We start from the raw sequence: 18,308 nt of genomic DNA, 5'->3' as shown, positions 1-18,308 counted from the left end.
TGTTTATGTGTGTAAGAAAAAAATAATGAAGCAAGATGGATGCAAATATTACAGAAGTAAAACTTTGGCATTCAGAAGTGAAGGGAAAATGTCAATTTACCTTGGGCTCTGAAAAACAATCTTTGGAAAGTTCATATTAAAAAGCAGTGATCTTTAAATGGATTGGAATATTAGTAATATACATATACTTAATTCCATTCTGTGTGTGTGTGTTGATGCATGTGTGTGTGTGTAAGAGAGAGATTAAATTTTGAATTGGGTTTCTAAATCTACAAATCAAATATTTCCAATTATGATTCTTGTGTTCTGGATTGTAAACATGCCTAAAGAACAGAAACAGTTTCACAAAAGAAGTCTTTTTTTTTTTTTTTTTTGACTGCCTTAAATTGATTATTAGGAAAGAATTTTACAAACATATTAGGGGTAACAGTGTAGCTGGAGAGTATTGGCCTTCTCCAAGCTACAAGGTGAGAACCACCAATAGTATGCTAGAACTTATGGCCCTTTTCTGAGGCCAGGGCTCTTGCAGTCTGCAGATGTCCGCATCTCCCTGTGCTTGTGGACTGATTTGGTGATTCACTGGGTGTCAGGATTTTGTCTGCTGGATTTATGGAATGGATAAGGATAAATGAGGATAACCTCAAAGAATTTGTATGTGGAATCTTCACCAACACAGTAAGAATTCAGGACTCTCAGAGCCCCACAGTAGTGTCCAGCTTGCTCCTCGGCAACAGACTGAAAGATTTGCAAATTTTATCTAGATAACACCATGATGGACAGGCTTGCTGTAGGTCGCACCCTTAGGAATAGGGCGTTTGGGGCCACCACAGCGTACACGAATCTAATATATGACATGGCCTTGCATCCCAGCCTGTGCGCTTTATGGGGCCGGGTGGGGCGGAGGGCCCTGTGGAGCACAGAGAACTGGCAGTACTGCCAACAGAGCACCCTGACAAGGAAAGCACATGACATCGGACTGCTTCTTCCTCCATAGCTCCTAGATGTACTTATAAGCGCCCATCCTGGCTTACCTGATGGCTACAGCCAGAGGAAAGGAAAAAGCAGAAGTCTTAAAATCTTGAAAATAAAAGCTCAATTTTTAAAGTAGCTTTCTAGATGAGAAATAAAAGTTTTATCAAGGAATTCAGAACACAAGTGCAAACCAGTTGTGCCTAGAGTTAGTAATTTAGAATATTTAAAACTCCCTTTGTCTCAGAATTTCTTTTTCTGTTAAATCTCTCTTGTGCTCTCTCTCTCTCTCCTTCCCTCTCTCTTTGTCTGTCTCTCCCTCTCTCTCTCTGTCTCTTGCTGTTCCTCCCCCATCTCTTCTCCCTCTCCCTTTCTCTCATCAGATTTGGTGTGTGTGCACATACCCACAAAAAAGACAGAGACAATGTCTTCTGTCAGATCTAGCATTATAAGGTCCTTAACCTTTATAATTCCATATTAAGAGAGAGACTTTTACCCTTCACTTTCATATAACAACTTTTACTGAAGGACTGATTGGCTCTGTTTGTGTTACCTTTTGGGAACGATTTGAACTTCGCGTTGCCCCAGCAACTTCCTTTGTTCCCCTGTCACTCATGTCTGACTGGCTACCTAACATTTGGACAAGGTGATCTCCTCTTAGACCAATCACTGTAAACTGAGTAACTCTGGCTTACTCTGGACCATGTGTCTCACCTGAAGTCAAATTACATATATCCATAATAACTTTTCTAATAGTACAAAGAAGCCTGTGATATATATTACCCCGAGATGTAATATGTAATACTTAACTTTGTTTCACCTTAAGAGAGTGAAAAACAACAATAATTAATCAATGGAGGTTATTTATTCCATTTAACATAAATTGTCAAATTTCAACTGCTTTTTCTCAAGTTTTTAGCTCTAATATGACAAAATTACTAACCCTGTAACAGTTAATTCTGTTTACTGTTACCATTCACAATAATTGAAATATTGTATAATTTCATTAAAAAGTATAACAGTTTCAATATCTATTATTCTGTATTGTGAATATTATTGACAACTTCTGTGCTGTGCCTTTAACATAGCCTAGTTAACAGTTCCTATATTCAAGATTCAGAACTTCACATAATCCAGATTGTCTCGTTTATAAATACTTATTTGGAAATGTTTTGCATGAGGAAAAATTGAACTCCCGCCTATCCTGTAAGAGGCAGCTGAAATCTAGTCATTTCATAAAGATTTTCAAATTATTTTAGTAAGAAAATACTGTTGCCTAACTCGAAATTCCTATAGCACATATCACATGAACCAGTGATTTACTTCTTAACATTACAAATTTTATTATTCATTTTTATGAGGTTATATTTACTAGCTCTATTTAGACTGTAAACTTTCTAAAGATGTGTATTTTAAGCACCAGTTGTAGAGCCTAACATATATTGGTCTAATATTGACAATTTCTACTGGCCCCTCATGTACTGAATGTGCTACAGATGAGCCACATACATAACTCCATCTCATCATTCCTGGTTTACTCCATGATAAGATGTCATCTACCACCCTTGGAAATATTCAGGAAAGTTGTCATATTCTTTTCCTTTAAAGATGATTATGATTCATAAAGAAATCAACAGCTTATTTTAATAATTTGTCATTAGAAAAGAAGCATAATTACAAAACACCTATTTTTGATAAGATGCCAAAGATGTTCATGGAAATATAGACAAGGATGTTTCAGACAGGACACTCTGGGGTTTTTATCCCCAGGAGTACAGAACATCATTTCACTATCTTAGGAGTCCCCCTTTGTTTCCTTCAGACCCTTCACAGATAAGAATGCATTTCACATCAAAGTCCTTAGGTACTAAGGGCTTCAGAGTTTGAAAAATTATGGGAGGGAGTCTCTGTGTTTGTACCAGAGACTGTACTATATGTTCCAGAAAACTTTAAAAAATTTCGTCTTCAACTTTGGAACTGCAGAAGTAGTTTTAGCATTCCAAATTTCTCTTCTCCAAAATTTTAAGTGTCATGTTTTATAGATTTAAGTTATAAAGTTCAATGATAATAGTCATTGTGAAATTTGAATTTTTTGATGGTTTTAATTAAATCTGTCATATTTCATTGCATATTATGCATTTCTAGGAAAAAATTGTTTATATTAGAATAAGAGGTACTACATGCACATCTAAAAACATACTTATCAATTTCTTAACCATGATATTTTAATTCTCAATACAACAAACTCAGCATAATCTTTAATATAATGATTTAAATAAAAAGTATTTCTGTAAGAAATTTAAAACAATCTTATCCCTAATTGGTAATTTTAAAAGTTTGCTCACTTTCAGGCAGTTTTCTTATATATTTTGAATCATATTAGATTTATGAAAGATAAATAATATAGAACATTTTAATAAGGTGCCCAAATAAACAGAACACAATCAGCTACTATAAAAGTGGTTATGTTCCTTTCAGCATTGCAAGGAAAACTGTCCTACGTTTGACCCTTGATTCCACCACCAGAGATGTACTCCAAATCAGTATATAACAAAAGGATTTCTCTTTGCAAATGTTAAATCCCAACTCATTTTCTTCTGGATCCAACAGTCCCACAGCTTTTCCTCTCTCAACATGAATGACAGGGTTGTGAAAGCAAACAGCTGTCGTTCCTTTTTTTTTTTTCATTACATGCTACAGACTGTCACTAGTGCTTATAACTTCCGATTCAACAGAACAGTCTGAAAAAGTTCAGTTCAGGGTCAAACTCCCAGAAATAGCATAAAATTGTGCATTGCTGGAAATAGAGGGTTTAATCTTTGTGCTAAGGGTCATAAAACTGGATCATCTGGTATTTCGACCATTATTCTTCTGCTGTACTAGTTCCTAGACTATTTATAAGTTTCACCGATTGAAAGGAGAAACCATCATTTGGTTAAAAGAACAAGGGAAAAAATGCTGTAACCTACCTACTACTTGGACTTGATTTACTGAATTTCTGCTTCACTGACATATTCAATAAATTGCAATTAGTCCTTACAGATTTAATATTCAAAAACCCATGGTTACTGAAGTATGCTTTGTAAGATTCAGTCATGCAAACCAGGGCAATATATTGATGCACAGGTGGTACATATTTTAGTGACATTATTTCTGTTTGATTTGATGTTCCCTCTGCACAGCAATATTTCAGCAATTCTAAAAATGTTCTCCTTTGTAGCTCACAGAATAAAAATTTCTTTTTTCAACATCAATACCTAAGGAAAATAAGATACAAAGAATTGGTCTAGGTGCTGATAATATTTTTTATTACACTATATCATTTGACATTTTGCCTGAATTCTCCTTATGTTAAAAACTAGCATATTATGGTGAGTCATTCTGTATTTTATAGTTTGGGCTACTTTAGGTTATATCTGCTGGAGAAATAATTATTTTAGAATTTTTCTTAATTTTAATAATCAAGGTTATATGTGGAGCACACATACACATGCACACGCAAATAAATGATAAGGTCTCACATGATCTGTCACTTGATATTCTGAACTATACTTGTATTTCTTTTTTAGAAATGCATGTAGAAGAAATATTTATGACATTCTATGTGTCTAAGATTGTATACTGAATTTCTTCAGTATATCTTATTTTACTTCTATAACATTATTTTGCCTTAATTATGCATAGGAAATAAAATCAATCAGGCATGATTTTCCTTGAAAATACTTTTTTTTCCTGGCCATAAATCACTGAAACCATCTTAGATTCTCTCCTTACTTCTCAAATGTGAATTCTTAGTCATCAAAGTTAGTTATTGGAGTATTAGACAAACCAGGGAATTTAGATGGCCTTGATAGTTTGTAATTTGCTTACGGTTGCATTTAATATTAATTGATAAAGTTATTTTTCATAAATATATTTTCTATATATATTCTTTGTCTCATGTACACAATTCAGAATTACAAATTCCTACTATATTTAGATTGAACCTTCATTATAAAATCTTTAAATCTTAATATGTCTCATATTTATCACTGACATATACCTTTTCTCAATATACAACTATTATCCAACCTTTGGAAATGTGTAAAACTATGGAAAATCATGTATGTTTTCTTCATATTTGAATCATATTAAATATACCTTTGGAAAACTTTTCTTTTCTTCTCAATATAGTAACTTCCTCTTGTTAAGTAGAAACATTTCAAAATATATATTTAATTTAAAAAATATAGGTGAATGAATTGACATGTTAAAATTTAATACATAGCAGTTGCTTCAAATTTATCATAGATATATTTTTGTAGAGGCACCTAATATTGAAAACTCTTATTTATCCAGATATTTCCAAATGTACAGGATGAATGTTTTCATTAGGAATGGAAAATAATAAAACATATTTTTAAAATGACAACTATTATTTCGCCCTACAGCCTTCGTTATGAAAAGTAAAATAAAAGGAAAGACTTTTCATATTCATAGCAGCTCTCTGACAAACTTAGGCTGACACAAATTTTGGATGTAGGACCTATTGATTTGACTGTTTAAATAGTAATAGTCTAATACTATGCACTGGTTTCATGAAATGTTTTTTGTATCTTTTATATTTCTAATATTTTCCATTTTTCCTTTTTCCTTGAGCTCTATGCCTCTATCTAGATTCTTATTTTGGGAATTATGATTTGGAATGTTTCATGCTAGGGTATTTGTCACATAATGTAATAAAGTTCTTTTATTTTATTTATTTTTCCAAACTATTTAAGTGGCAGTCGTAACACACTTTTCTAAAATAAAGAGTTTAAAAGTGCTAAAGTTATTAGAGGTGCTGCTGTTTTATATAAGTGAAAGTTCAGTATCATATTTTTAAACTGACTCTAAACATTTATTTATATTTACTCCAGTGGTGCAGACATTTACAAAGTTAATAGTCTAATAATGCTATTGATTTTTTGAAAATTCAGAAAGAATGTGCCTTTCACCAAATAATAAAATTACAAGTGAATGGTTTTAAGTCATCTCAGTTAGATTGTTCTATTTTCTTCCTAGTTATGGCTTTATAAAAAAGATGCATGTATTCAAGAAAGACTTTTTCTACTGTGCAGAAGTATGAGTAGTAGAAAAAAGGTACATGTTTATGATGTTTTTAAATCTTTAACACTCTCTTTTGTTAGTCTCCTGATTTTTAACTATACTCATTTTTTCACATCCTGTTCTCCTTCACTTCTTGTTCGGTTCAACATTATGAAAGAATATTTCTGTAAATGAGTTACTAAAAAATGAAGATAATTGAATTGAAAGGAAAGGAGTTGAGCAGACTTACAAAGCAGCCTCCCATGATCAGTCTTAAGATATCTAATTGTATCATGTATATCTAAAAGGATGCTTATTAAAGCTGAAAATTTATTTGAAATAAAATTGGTTCATTAAAATAATTTTTTTAGGTTTGATATGTTGAAAACGTATTACTGTTATAAATCACACATACACATGTATGTGTGTCTGCACATAAATATATATTATAGTGTTTATCAAATATACAATATGTAAAAAATATATATAGTTAATATTCCTTAGACAAAAATGCAGAAAGAATTAAATAAGAGAAGAATGACTATACCAGATTGGAAAATATGTTAATCCCATTACAGAATTTGAAAGCCTTGTGTTTTCTAAGTGTTGCTTCTTTTATTTCCCTCAAAAATTGATAGCAATGTATGGAAGCACAAAAATCCAATACCCTAAAGAGAAAACTGCATCCTTAGAAATATTTAGAATTAATATAATTGATTAATTAATTTAGTTTTACTGAGCACCTATTCTGTATTGGGGATGTGCTGGAGCAGGGGCTCTAAGGAGAAATAATAATAAGATTTTTACCACTAACGGCACAATTAAAGTGGATAAGTGCTCCTTCATGAAACTAATGTTGATTATTCCTATTCCTGATTTCGTAGGGACATCATTCTCCTGAAGAGATGACAGTCCTAAAATTAAAACATTGTCTGTTTTCTATTTAAATAACTGCATGTAATCACAGAATTATGATTTCCAAGTACATATGAGTCCACTATGACTATGAAAAGATAATTTAAAAATTTTAGTGAGAGAAATCTTCTGTGACAATTGAGGTTCTAATCAGTGAATTTTTTCTTTCTATAATTTTTCTTGAATTGCTGACATTTATCCTGCACAGAGTATTAATGAGTACAAACTTTCATCTAGTTTCAATGGAAAAAATAATCTATTATAGATTGCTTTCTTAGTTTGAGTAAATTTATTTTTTGCTAGAACTCTATATGCAAGTATTTGCATAAACTTTGCTTTTATAATCTTAGGCTTTTAGTACTTAGCATCCTTAAAACTAAGGTTTAAATATCTCCAAACTAAATAAGTTGAAGACTATAACGATTAAATTAGAATTCCAGTTCTATGTTGTGCAAGTCATTTAACTATTTCTTCGCTATTCTGTGTTAACTCAAATGGAATAATGTACACTTTCGGAGCGTAGATTCAAAGCCTAGCTATTTCGAGTCTCAGGTACATATCGCTCCTTTTAAGTTGCCTTCCCTGATTTCCCATTGTAAATTTGGATAAACCTTGTAGGTGTTTCTCTAATGTCTTGTGTTTCTACTTTCTTAGTATTATTATGCTTTCTTTTATGCTTTGCAATGACAAGTAATGCACATGTCTTTAGAGCGGTATCTCTTGCACTTATTGAATAAAAAGTTGATATTCAGTGTGGCAATATTATGTCTTTATTTCTTTCAGTTTATAAGATATAATAACTATTATATTGAATTATTAAATTTTCAATTATTGTTTTCATGAAAATAGCTTAATTTACAAGTATATTTATATTTAAAATATTCTGTTATTTGAGTTTTACCTAATTATGTCTATTAAACTTTACATAATATTAAAGTTTGTATACTGTAAATATTACATACAGATCTATAAAAAAGACAAGGATGATTAAACTAAAGAATAATTCCAGAAATGTAGCATTATTCAGTTTTCATTCTTTTATGGATTATTTGTAATAAAAAACATGAACATTGATAGACATTGTGCTCTATTACAATGAGCCCCAAAATGTCAATAGTGGCATTTGGTATAAGCCACAGACCAAATCTTGTGTGGAAAACTATTCAGAAAGATTAGTATGTAAGCCTATATTAAATAAGTCTGAATCTTCAATAAAATAAAACTGAGTAAAGAGATATTCGGGGTCTGAGATATGACATTAAAAGTTTGCCACGATAAGTAAACAGTTAATTGACTCAAAATAGGCAAAGATGGGATGGACATATATGTTTACAATATAATTTTAGGCTTTAAAAAGATTATCCATCACATGATTTTTCTGCCTACAAGAAAGAAGCATATTGCATGTATCAGAGACATTGTGCAAGTTATCAAGTCATATCATAATAACTTTAACAATTAGTACTACTAATACGGAAATACTCATCACATTGATAGTTATCATTAGGTACATAATTTTATATACATTTAAAACATAATATTGATATATGTGGAGCCCTTTTTGGAAATGAAATTGCCAAGATCTTTCCCTTATAACTTGAGTCTGTCTCAAAGTCACTTTCTGCTTCCTTATATAGATCGACAGTCAAACTGCCTGAGTTTGATGTCAGTCTTGAAAACTTACTCTGTGACAATAAACTTTCTAAACTCAATTTCCTTCTATGTAAAATACAAAAAAAATATGACAGTATCAATATTAAAGGTTTATGGTATGTTCGTATGTATGTATGTATGTATGTATGTATGTATGTATGTATTGATTTAAGTAAAGCTCTTAAAAGAATGCCTGGCAGATAGAAAAGAATGCCTGGGAATGTAGGTGCTCAATATTATTTTTCCCACTAGTAAAACCTTAGTGTAAACTTGTAGAATCTATAAGGCCTATTTCTGATGATTAGTACATTGGTACACCCATGGCGCACACATATATAAAAGCTTACCACTCGCAATTTTGAATGTCTAAGATGGCATGTTTATCCTGTTTCTTTTTACTAGTAAAAACAGATTTCTATCACTTGTTTATGGACTAAATTCTTGTTCAAAGAAATAGTGGACAGTATATTAACAAAATTTCTAAACTCAACTTGTTGAAAATTTAACACAAATTTATATCCAGTTTGATATACAAATCAGGTTTTCTCAAATGCCTGAAATTCATTTACTAAGTGCTGTTTGCTCGCCAGCAGAAGAGCAATATTTTCACATGTTTGAATTGATCAATGGTTAAGTTACCAAGATGACCATAAATGACAACTTCCCTGTTTGACTAAAACAAACAAAAATGACCCCCTCCAAAAAAATTCACAATATAGCTACTAATGACACAATCGCAATGCCAGACCACATTTATTTTTCTTACCGTAGTCTGGGGAACAAAAGCTTGACCTTCCATAACTATGTAGTAATTAAAAGAAGATGGCATAAGGTGAAATGATAGGCTGATGGAATGTTCTTGAGCTGGGGCTCATCTGCTAGGGACACAGTTTTTTAATTGTTAGGAGTATTCCTTAGTTTAGAGAAAATATAGAGATAAGAAAAAATAATCCAAGTGATTTGTAAGGGGTAGGGTGGAATAGAGAGGAGGATGTCATACTAAATCCTGAAGCTAATTCCTTAGCATACAGGCTAAAGAAAAATGCCATCATCTCATATCTAGATCACTAAAAGGGCCCTCTTTATTCTTGACTACTTTTAATTCATTATTATTTTACTTTTTCCTCTTTTTTCTTTAGAGCTATTTTTTATTTTCTGAAAAAAAAATTAAAAGTATAGAAAATTTGTAAAAATAGTACAATGTACATCTACACTCTCTTCACCTCAGTTCACCAATTGTTAATATTTAGTGACCTCTCCCTCTTCCTTTCACTCTCCCTCTCTTTCTCCCTCTCTCTTTCTTCACCTCTTTCTCTCCCTCTCCCTCCATCCCTCTTGAACTATTGGGATTTAGTTTCAGACTTAATAATGGTTCTCCCCTAAATAGTCATTTATTTCTGAAAACTAGGACATTCTCTTATATAACCACAATAAAATTATCACACTTTAGGAATTTAACACTGATAGAATATTGTAGTCTAGTATATAGCCTATATATAAATTTCACTAGTTGTCCCAATATTTTCATACCTGTATTTTTTTCTTCTCCCAGTTTTAGTCAATGAAAAGTCTCCACATTTGATTTTCATGTTCTCAAATACAGTTCCAAATGGCAGCCAGAGTAATCTTTTTAAAGCTTCAAATGCATTACGGCATCTCTTTGAATTTTTTCATTTCCTTTAAAATGAAATACAAATTTGTCCTTAGCTCTCCAGTCTCTTCTCATTTATTATCCACTTCAAATTATTTTTCAGTGATATTGTATTAACTTACATTTTTCCAGAAATCACCACCTCTGTTATGTCTATGGCTTTGTGCATAATGTTCCTACTATCAAAGAATTCTTTTACCTCAATTCTTCTCTTCACTTAGCTAACTCTTTCATGTTCTGTGGGTCACCACTAATGCATCATTGCCAGTGAAAAGCCTTATCTGCCAAGATCAGACTGAATTTGGTGCACTTATGTAGCATTGTATAGTTACAGCCAGAAGAGGATTTATCACATGACTTTGTATTCACTTGCTTACTTACTAGAATCCCCATCCTGATCGTTCAGTTTCTTGAAGACGGGACTATCTAGCTTGTTCACCACTGTATTCCTCATGTCTGTTGAATGTTACAACACACTAGATCATAAACGCTATTGCGAATCCTGGGGCCAAGTCTGTATAAAATTATAATTGAGTGATCTGTGTGTGTCCTAGGTTATTTCTAAGTTAGAACAGGCAGAAAAATTTAGTTGTTACTGTTATCTGGGCTCTGAAAATGTTTTCTCAGTGTATATCCTTTTTCAGTGATTGAGTGTCTCTGTATTACACTTGTAACACTGGAATATAAAAAATAGTACCAGTCTAAAGTTCAGGATTTGAGGCCTCTCCAAATTTCTACCTATTACAAATCTGTACTCAGATACAGTGATTAATTTTTAGATTTAAAACTTGTCACTAAAGGTAAAAGATTCCCAGGAAAATATGGTTATCATTAATTAAAAAAACACTAATCTGTGTAGATAAAAATAATGTCCTAAGGAGAACAGATTGGGTATTAAAACAGGCACATTTTAACACACAAATCTAAATTTAGTTTAACTAAACCTCATTCTTTTAAAGGAATACTTTCAAGAATTTTTAAAAGTTTGAGGGATATTTAGTATCTAAAACTAAGCAATAAGAGCATAATACACATTAATTTTCAAAAGTGAGGAACAAGTTACTTTATGAGTTTATAATTTTCCTGATTTTTGATCTTTGCTCAATATACAGCAGGTGAGCTATTAAAGAATATTTGCCTAATTTATCATTTTGAAAAATTATTTTGAAAAACTAAACAGAATTTAGAAAATTAGTATAATTCTTTAGATAAATCTGCAAATAGGCCCTTGGCAAAAGTGTAAAAAATAATTTACTTGTTTTGGAAAAACATTCAGTCTTGAAATATATTCTTAAATAAATGTAAAATATTCATACTACATGTTTGGGTTGCCAACTTCTGAAATTTTATTTAAAATTGAATTAGTAGTTATGTTAATTACCTAATTAACTAACTAAAACAATCATATTATATTAATAGACAAGGTTTCTTTGATATTTAAAATATATTAATAATACAAATGATATCTTTATTGCCCATGTAATTAAAAATTAATTTTATTTTATGATTCTGCTTATTCTATTCCAATCTTATACACAAAATGTTATACTATTTTTTAAATATATTAGCATTTAATTAACATACCTAAATACAATTAAGCAATCTATAAAAAAGTTTCAATTTTCATCATTTTGTATGCAAAAATAGATCAATTTATCATTTTTGATCATGTGATAAAATGTTTGCTAATTTCCCTACGTCAGTGATTGAGCAATTATCTACCACTGAATCCAGTCTCAAATTGCAAAATTAAAGAGAAAATCACTTCCAAAAGTCCACTTCTATTTCTTTATTTCTTTTCCTCATTCTGTCTTATGTATAGACACTGTTTGTCCATTATACTTCAACAAAAGCAAACTGTTTGATGAATTGTTAAAAGCTTCTAAAGTGTAAATGAATATCAAAATATGAACTATCATTAATATGAATCCATTTGAATGTCTGCACAGGGATTTTTCAAGAACCTAATATGTTGGTCCATAAATCATAGAAGACATAATTTTAGCCTGAAAAATTTTGATGGAGTAGTTTTCCCTGTCAATTCTGTTTTATAAAACCTATGTAAGTCTTGTTTAAGCATCATTTTGGTCTTTAACCCTCTTGAGTTAGTAGATGAGAAGGTTAATTTTAAAATCAAGAACTAAAGTTAGAACTAGGCAGAGAGAGGGCAGTGTATAATTTGGAGAAGTCAAAGGATTTATATGGAATGATTAGTGAGCTGAAAACACCCAGTTCTGTTTCTTACGCTGCATTTAAGTTTGTTTCTTTTGCAATGAAGTTTCAAATTCTCAGCATAAAAGAGAAAAATCATAAAAATGTACGTGACAAAAAAATGCAAACATGTTAAAAGAAAAATAGGAAAAGTGTATAGAAGTTATGTTTAGGAACAGGAAGGATATACCCACAAAGACCAAACATGGCCCTTCATCCGAATCTGCCTTTACCACTTCAAATGTAGACCTGTTTCAGGCCTATATATCCTTCCCCCTAAAGGACATTTTCATCCAGTTGTTTCTGTGTAACTCAATTTTCTTTATGTCCTAAAGTAAATTATCGCTTCTCTCACAAAGCTGTTTCAGGAAATTATACCACCATTTATCTGGCCCAGCATTTCCCAAAATTTTCGGAGAAACACGAGTATTTCAAAAAATGTTAGATTGCCCCTGGGGGAAAAAAGATTTATAATCAATGTTTGTTAAGTAGCATGAGATGATAACAACATAAAGAGTTGGCAAAACTGTTCTGCTTAATAAATTAACAGGATCCTGCTCAGAATAGGTGATAGTGATAAATTCCTATAAGAGGTTTGCTACCACTTTTAGGATAAGAAATGCTATTAAATTTGTAAATTATTATCTGTGTAGTGCAGTGACGTAACCCTTCTCAGCACCCAAAACTTCACAGAAGCCTGCTGCTGTGTATGTATGTGTGTATGAATGTGGTTTTGGAGACTTTAAGTGAAACTGAAGGTTAATGAATACTAGAACATTGGAATAAAAGATGACAATATCATGGAAGCTGAATTAAGATTAGATTTTTTAAAAAAAATTTAAAATAAGGTAAGTATTTTCTTAGTTATACTAAGAACTATTTTACTCTCTCCTTATATAGCAGTTAGTTTCCTATGCCTGGGATGCTACAATTTAACAGAAAGATATAACAATTATAAATATATAGACATCTAATATTAGCTTACCAGATAAATAATAAAAACATTGACAGAATTGAAGAGATAAATAGACAGCAACACAATAATAGTAGATTCAATACTTGAGTTTTAATAATGGATAGAACAACCAGTTACAAGAGAAATTAGGAAAAAGGAGACTTGAACAACAGTATAAACCAATTGGCCCTAACACATACACAGAACATTGTAAACTAAAACAGCAGAACACATAATTTTCTTAAGTACACACAGAACATTTTTGGCATAGATCACATGTTATAGGTTATAAAACAAATCTTAAGAAATTTGAGAAGATTGATATCATGCTAAGTTTTTTTATTGATCACAGTGGCACGGAACTAGAAAGCAACACCAGAAGGAAAACTGGAAATTCACAAACGTGGAAATTAAAAAAACATACTCTTAAACAACCAATGCATAATATGCAGAAAAATCCTTGAAAATGGCCTGTGGATGGCAGTGTTTTGGTATTCCAGAAAGATAACTATCTCAAGTTGTTTTCCTTTCTATGATTCATGTTTATATCTTGCCTCTGAATCATATATAAAAACAACCAGCTGAGTGTATATTGTCAGCTGGTAAGCACTTTTTAATGAACCAGACCTAACTTTTGTTTGAACACACATCAGTGTTTATAGTTTTATTTCAGAACATCACCAGAATAAAGATCATTTTGGCCAAGAGAAAATTAAATCAGCCAGTGATGAAAACTTATGAACAAGAACAGGCATCTCAAATGGTTCTGTAGCTTATTTTATCTGTTGTTCTATTTCTCCTCTGTGTAGTGTGTTATGAAGTGTATGATTTATTCACAGAAGGGACTGACACCACTGAAGAATTGTACTCTAAACCACTGAAAAGTCTTGATAAAACCCATTAAAAGAAAGGAATGATAATCAAAATATCAAGTATTTACCGACCATATTTTATTTTTTCCCTTGAATAATTCCTACTGATCATTAAAGTTGAACCATATGGAGAATGCCAATATGCAATCATTTTTGAACTATAAAATGGCAACTTTATATCATTAAAGTTATTTATTAGATTTTAGTCTGGCCAATTCTGATGGTTCTTAGTGTTTCATTTTAGTATGAAAAATCAGTAATAATAGAAATATTCTGAGTAGGAGTCACAAATTAATGTCACCATAAGAAATAATGAGCCAGTTATAAAAGTGAAATTGAGGTTTATTTAAGAGATCTTAACAAGACATCCATCACAAAGATAACATATCTTTTAAAAAAGAAGAGAGGGGCGGAGGGAGGAGAGAGGTGGTAGTTGTCTAACATGGTAGTGTTAATAGGTTGATAGTTCTCTTATTTTATTCAGAGTTTAAAAATTCCAAAAGTAGTTGTATTAGTTTCCTGAGGTTGCTGTAACAAAATACCACACACTTTATGACTTAAAACAACAAAAATTTACTCTCTCATAGTTCTGGAGTCTAGAAGTCTGAATCCAGAAGGGTAAAGTCTGTTCTTTGTTTTTTCCAGCTTCTGGTAGTTGCCAGCTTCCTTGACTTGAGACCAAACTCCAATCATTGCCTTCTCCCCTGTGTCTTTTTTCTCTCTGTCTCTTATAAGGACACTTGTTATTGAGTTCAGGGCCTACCATGCTAGTCTAGGATAATATCCTTATCTCAAGAATCCTACCTTAATTACGTCTGCAATGATCTTTTTCCAATGTAAGGTAACATTAACAGGTTACTTTAGGGGATTGGGATGTAGACTTATCTTTTATGTGGGGGCACCATTCATACCACTACAGTAGTACTGAATTTCTCTTAAAGGAACTGGGGTTATTCTTAACGAAAAGAAAGATTATGATCCAGTTTTGTTTTAGTTTGCTTCTACCTATAATTCACCACCAGATAATCTGAGGTCCAATGAAGCTCTTTATTCACATTCATTCTCCAAGAAAAAATTAGAAAACTTTCAGAAGCATACTCAGACTTGGAATAGGAAAAAGACACTTGAAAAGCAGTCTCACCTCTACCATATAATCCGTTGATCCACAAGGAATTTGGTTGATTTACATGTTAATTCTATTCTTAATTTTTGAGGAACCTCCATATTGTTTTCTACAGTGGCTGCACCAATTTACATTCTTACCATCAGTGTATGAAGGTTCCTTTTTCTCCATAACCTCTTCAACACTAGTTATTACTTTTTTTGTTGATTATAGCCATTCTTACAGGTGTAAGATGGTATCTTACTGTGGTTTTGATTTATATTTCCCATATAGCTAGTGAAGATGAGCATCTTATATGTTTGTTGGTCATTTGTATGTCTTCTTGGGGGAAGTGTCTGTTCAGATCCTCTGCCCATTTTTTTTAATTGGATTGTTTGTTTTTATGTTGTTGAGTTGTATGAGTTCTTTATATATTTTGAATATTAGCCCCTTATCAGAAGCATTGTTTGAAACTATCTTCTCCCCTTCAGTTGGTTGCTTCTTTGTTTTGTTGATGGTTTCTTTTGCTATTAAGAAGCTTTACCATATAATCCAGGAATTCCTCTTCTGTATATCTACTTGAAAAATTTGAAAACATTTTTTTGTAAATATTTATACACTCTAATGTTCATTGCAGCATTATTCATGGTGGCCAAGACATGGAAACAACTGAAGTGCACTTCAATAGATGATTAAGTAAAGAAGATGGTGCATATATACAATGGACTATTACTCAGCCATAAGAAAAGATGAAATACTGCCATTTGCAACAACATGGATATATCTTGAGATAATGATGCTAAACGAAATAAGTTAGATAAAAAAGTTGAGAACCATGTGATTTCACTTATATGTGGGATATAAAACTGAAAGCAACGAACAAACAACTCATAGACACAGACAATAGTATGGTGGTTACCAGGGAGAAAAGGGGGCGTGAGAGGTAGATAAGGGTAAAGGAGGTCAAATATATGATAACAGATTTGGCTTTGGGCGATGAACACACAATGCAATATACATATAATGTATTATTGAATTATACACTTGAAACCTATATCATTTTATTAACTGATGTCATCCCAATAAATTTTACAAAAATAAAATAAAATAAGAATTTGGTTCACAATGAGATAAGGAGTTTATACCAGAATGAAGGTCTTTACCAGGAAAGTCTTGCTAGGAAGAAAATGTTACCTGAATAAAATAGTATGCTTAGAGATATAAATGATTTACATTCTGGTATGAGCTCTCTATCTTTTAGCAGACTGATAATGCTTGACAGAGCAGAACTCTGTGTACCATTGTTCTAGCAGTTTTTCTAATAAGGTTCTCTTATAGTTTTCCAATTCTGGGATAGAATGTTACTTTCAGCAACAGTGATAAAGATCTAAATCTCGTAGAGCCATTTAACTTTTGAAGTTAATTTGCAGAACATCTCTAAGTTGTGATTTTTTTGACTTGTTAAGAAAGTAATCGCCCTGAAGATTTTGGTTTTATTGTAAAAAGTTGATCATTTTTATATTTAACTTGATATTTTAAATTCAGCATTCCATTACCACATTGGATTTATTAATTTCTCATCCTCATCCAATCTTGTCTTTCTGATGACTCTCAAATAATGACTAAAAATTTGACACGTGATTACTATTTCTATAAAAGATTCAATTTTTACAATTTGAGAACCATGCTTTTTATACTCCCTTAAGATGAGTTCAATAGTCTAAGACTATCTGAAAACATTTGGATATAACCTCCCCCCTTCCAATTACTAGATATATTTTCATTATCAGATTACTCATGAGAGGATTAGTATGTCACATTCAGTGTAGGGGTTCAGAATAAGTCACCACCAAATGTGTCTCTGTGGTATGTGATTTATTTTGAGCTAATGGTAACCAAGACCTTGTGGGCTCAAGAGAAACTTCTGGCCCCTCTTAACTACTTAGAAGAATTTAAATTAGGGACCTTGCCCATAATAAAGATTATTACCAGAAATACCATTTTTTGACATATATGTATATGGCAGAGAAAACTACTAAGACTGACATTTGCTCTTATCATTGTGCAATGACCTTCTTCCCCTCTGAAGCTCCAAGGCACTTCACTTCATCCTTAGCTCAGAACATGATCAATACTTCATTTCCCCTTTCTGACTTTGAACCTCTCATGTATGCAGGGTCTCTGGCTCTCTCATGTATGTGAGGTTTCCATGCATGTTGTATTTAATTAAATTTGGTAACTTTCTCTTGTTAATTTCTCATGTAGATTTAATTATTAAACCAGCAGAACAAATCTAGGAGAGTAAGGAAGTTTCTTCTTCTCACCACATCAGTATGAATTACTTCATCCATTCATTTGTTCATTTGTTCAAGCAGCATTTCTTAACATTATAGATATTGAGCCCCAGACATATTTTACTCTTAAGGACTAGCAGACTGATAAGGAATATGAGGAAACACAAACATGATTACAGTAATAACACTTGATGCGGATAAGTACAAATCCCATGAGGGAATATAAGAGGGATTCCTAATTCAAGGTGAAGAATCCAAAATATCCCAGAGGAGGTAGGTATGAAAGGAAAAATAGGAATTTATTCACTACTGAATTCTCCTTAGCCACTATTTATCACTCTAAAGAATGGTCATTTTGTTAGATGAAAAAGTGATAACTTCAACACCTCAGTCTTTTCTACCCATATCTGGTGTGATCTTTGGAACAGACACATGGTACATTGGTTACCTTCATAAACTAAGAATCTGCAAGGATATAGTCAAAGGTATTTAATGGTAAGTAGGACACCTAGGCTTTACCTTTTAATAATATATATTGGCATGTGGTGGTCATTAACCCCATAATCTTATTGAAAGAAATGTCTTTAATGATGTTTATGATACAGTACATTTTAAACTG

General features: G+C 31.8%; 1 pseudogene; it reads right to left on the bottom strand.

Moving 5' to 3' along the window:
* Positions 1-417: 417 nt before the first annotated feature.
* Positions 418-1,021, bottom strand: LOC105303405 (annotated as a pseudogene).
* Between the last annotated feature and the right edge of the window lie 17,287 nt (positions 1,022-18,308).

The sequence above is a fragment of the Pteropus vampyrus genome, unplaced genomic scaffold (genome assembly GCF_000151845.1).
Source record: "Pteropus vampyrus isolate Shadow unplaced genomic scaffold, Pvam_2.0 Scaffold10, whole genome shotgun sequence".
Lineage (NCBI taxonomy): Eukaryota > Metazoa > Chordata > Mammalia > Chiroptera > Pteropodidae > Pteropus > Pteropus vampyrus.
This window is presented reverse-complemented; position numbering and strand designations above follow the sequence as displayed.